This window comes from Acomys russatus, chromosome 1 (assembly GCF_903995435.1).
Source record: "Acomys russatus chromosome 1, mAcoRus1.1, whole genome shotgun sequence".
In the NCBI taxonomy this organism is placed as follows: Eukaryota; Metazoa; Chordata; class Mammalia; order Rodentia; family Muridae; genus Acomys; species Acomys russatus.
This window is the reverse complement of record NC_067137.1, coordinates 99,807,588-99,811,689: the sequence shown is the minus strand read 5'-3', so window position 1 is coordinate 99,811,689 and position 4,102 is coordinate 99,807,588. Positions and strand designations below refer to the sequence as shown.

The 4,102-nt window shown below is 35.0% G+C and overlaps 1 pseudogene; it reads right to left on the bottom strand.

The window, feature by feature from the left end:
* Nucleotides 1-3,013: 3,013 nt before the first annotated feature.
* Nucleotides 3,014-3,429, bottom strand: LOC127191867 (40S ribosomal protein S24-like; annotated as a pseudogene).
* Nucleotides 3,430-4,102: the final 673 nt, after the last annotated feature.

Sequence of the window (4,102 nt, the reverse complement as noted above, 5' to 3'; positions counted from 1 at the left end):
CCTGTCCTCTACTCCTATTGGGTGTGTTTGTTTCTTTATGTTCTAGAGCTTTCAGGTGTCCTGTTAAGCTGCTAGTATGATATCTCTCCAATTTCTTTAGGAAGGATCTTAGTGCTATAAAATTTTCTCTTAACACTGCTTTCATTGTGTGTCATAAGTTTGGATACTTTGTGCCTTTATTTTCATTGAATTCTAGAAAGTCTTTAATTCCTTTCTTTATTTCTTTCTTGATCCAGTGGTCATTAACTAGTTGTTCAGTATCCATGAGTTTGTAGGCTTTCTGTTGTTGTTTAAGTCCACCTTTGAACCTTGGTAGTCTGATAAGATGAAAGTGTTATTTCAATTTTCTTGTATTGGTTGAGGCTTGCTTTGTGACTGACTATATGGTCAGTCATGAAGAAGGTTCCATGAGGTGCTGGGAAGAATGTTCTGTAGATATTTTTTTTTAGGTCTATTTGATTCTATTTCTCTGTTTAGTTTCTGTCTGGATGACCTGTCCATTGGTGAGAATGGGGCCTTAAAGTCTCCCACTTTTAATGTGTGGGGTTTGATATGGGATTTAAGCTATAGTGATGTTTCTTTTATGAAAGAGGGTGCCATTGCATTTGGGGTATAGATATTTAAAATCTTTTTACAGTCCTTTATTCTGAGATAATATCTATCTTTGATGCTGAGGTGTGTTTATTGTATGCAGCCGAATGATTGGTCCTGTTTACACATCCATTCTGTTAGCCTATGCCTTTTTATTTGGAAATTGAGTTCATTGATGTTGAGAGATATTAATGACCCTTAATTATTAGTTTCTGTTATTTTGATGATTGTGTTGGTGTTGGTGATGTGTGTGTGTGTGTGTGTGTGTGTGTGTGTGTGTGAGTGTGTTTCTTTTCTTTTGTTTTTTTCTACAGTGGATTTATTTATTTATTTATTTTTGTGTGTTTTCTTAGGTGTAGTTAATCTTTTTAGATTAGAATTTTCCTTTGAATATCTTATTTTCTCCATCTATGGTTTTTAAAACTTCTACTGGGCATACTAGTCTGAGATGGCATCTGTAGTCTCTTAGGGCCTGTAAGTTATCTGCCCTGGCCCTCTGGCTTTTATAGTATCTGTTGAGAAGCTATAATTCTGATAGTCTACCTACATATGTTACTTGGCCTTTTCCCCTTGCTGTTTTTATTATTTCATTGCAATTTAGTGTTTTGATTATTATGTGGTGGGAGAATTTTCTTTTCTGACCATATTTATTTGTTCCATAGACTTCTTGCATATCTTTCTTTAGGTTGGGGAAATCTTTGATTTTGTTGAAAATATTTTCTGGGCTTTGGCACTGGAAATCTTCTTCTACTATTTCTATAATTCTTAAGTCTAGTCTTTTCCTAGTGTCCCAGATTTATTGGATGTTCTGTGCCAGGAACATTTTAGATCTAACATTTTCTTTTCTGATGTAACAATTTCTTCAATCATATCTTCTATGCCCGATATTGTCTCTTCTATACTTTGTATTTTGTTAGTGATGCTCACATCTGTATTTCCTAATCTTTTCCTAGGTTTTCCATCTCCCAGATTCCCTCAGCTCATGGGGTATTATAATTGTTGTTGTTTTTATTTACATTTTCAGGTCTTGAACAGTTTAATTAATTTCCTTCACTTTGATTGTATTTTCCCATATTTCTTTAAGGGATTTATTCATTTTCTCTTTAAAGGCTTCTCTCTTCTGTATAAGATTGGACTTAAGGTAATTTTCTTGTGTTTCAGCTGTGTTATGCTACTCAGGGCTCTTAGGATGATAAATGGGCTTTGAAGGTGCCATATTGCCCTGGCTGTTGTTGATTGTGTGTTTATGGTGTCCTTTAGCCATCTGGTTGTCCCTTGTGCTGTCTAGCCACCTCAATATTCCCAGTGTTGTCAGGACTCCTGTTTATTCTTGGGTCCTAGGGAAGGCAGGCAGACCTGTGGTGTATACAATAGAACTCAGTTGACAGAGAGCAACTCACTATTGCTTGATGTGCCCCAGAAGGACCTGTAAGGCAGGGGATTGTGGAACAGGGGTCTAACCTGGATTTTCCTGGGGCCAGTAAGCCAGAAAGCAGGCAGAGCAATGGCCTGAAAGATGGAGCTCGGGGGAACTTGAACCCTATGTTTTTAATGTCCAGAAGGCTATTAACTTATGGTCTCTAACAAGTATACTATCAATACGTTTCTCCAAATAACTTCAGCCTTCCTTCTATATAATATTCTCATTTTGGAAGATCATGTGTTTATTGGACAAATAAAACACAGTTTTTCATGCATGTTAAACATTCAATGAGAAGTTTAAATCAGACCACAAACGGCTTTGCAACCAGGATTACGGAGCTGTGTGTCATTTTGTAGATGTTTCTGAACCATCATATTTCAAAGGAGACTAAAAGTGAATTCATCTTAACAATTTAGAGAACTACCAATGAGAAGAAATCCCTTTAAACACTTTTTCTTTTTAATGGTGATTTCACCCATTTTCTTCTAAGTTTGACCCCTTCATTTTTTTTTTCCCCATTTTTGAGAATATAATTTAATCATAACATTTTCCTTTTTTTCCCTTTTCTCCAAACCCTCCAATACACTCCTTCATGTTGTCATTCAAATTCATGGTTTCTTTCCTCACCAATTGTTATTACATCTGTCTGTCTATCTGTCTGTCTATCTATCTATCTATCTATCTATCTATCTATCTATCTATCATCTATCTATCTATCTATCATAAATTTATCTGTGTTTTATTTTATTGTAGCCATAAGTGTATAAATAATATTTTATTTTTCTGATGTTTATTTTCAGGTTAGAATGCAGTTGATCATTATGGATGTTTTCTGTAACTAGAAAGCAACGTGTAATCTGTTTTTGAGTGGTGTGTCCTACAACCATTAATCTGATAAAGTTGGTTGGTAGTGTTCAGGTCCCTACAGATTTTTTTTTTTTTACTCACATATGGTTTTTAGTTTATTTGTCCTCTTAGAAATGTGCACATCAGAGCAGATTAAGTCTCTACGGATCTACTCCTTTGGCTTTTTCCAACACCAATGTTGGTCTTTGCAGTCCCCCTGACTTTCTTCATTCTGTTCTTGTGTTCCTTTCGCTGTTTTCAGGAGGTCTTTTTCTTCTCATAAAAGCCATGTCTTATAAGTCTGTGTTTAGGTTCATTCTTCTTCACATAATCTAAAGAATCATAGATCATGCCAAAGCCGGTGTCTTGCCACCACCAAAGTGGGTTCTGAATCCAAATACAAAGATGACATCTGGTGTGGTTTTGTACATTTTGGCCAGCTTTTCCTGAATTTCTATCTTTGGTACTGTTTCCTTCCCAGGGTGAAGGACGTCGATGACCATCTGTTTCCTCTGAAACAGAGGGTTTGTCATGAACTTCCTGGTCTGGATTGTCACTGTGTCGTTCATGATGGCTATGGTGCCTGAGCTGTAGATGAGGAAAAGAGCCCCGTACAGATATTTAGTTTCCTTATTTTATGTCTCATTCATACAAAAGGATACAGACATATCTTTTTAAAAAATTTAAAAATTATTTTATTTTTGTACATATACATTTATATTATTACACATATATACAATATGGCAAGAAGAACCGTGACACAATCAGGAATTATATAAATGTTACATTCTTAGTATTTTGGCTATTTGTATTTGACATCCTTTAAGAAGACATATTTCCTATCTTGGTGAATCTAAATTTCTGTATGTAAATCAATCTCCATCACATATTGTCATTATCAACTTAGAATATCTATCTAGACCTAAAAACATCTTAAAATTGTGTATTTCTCTTATTCTTGTAGCTTTGGTTTTTCTTGTGCATTACTGCTCTGCTGTTGGGTGCAATCACATTTGTAGTTATGCTTTTGAAATACCATTGTGTTTCTTAGTATTTTATTCTCTGAAATTTGTGTCATCCAATGTTATTATAGTTACTCAACTTCTCTATCTCCTCACCCCACGTCTTTCTCTTGTTGCTGATCTTCTCAACCATACATTATATATTTCCTTATATATTTCTAGATTAAGTGAAATCTATGGACTGATTACAAAAGGATCTTGTTTTTAAAGTCCATTGTAA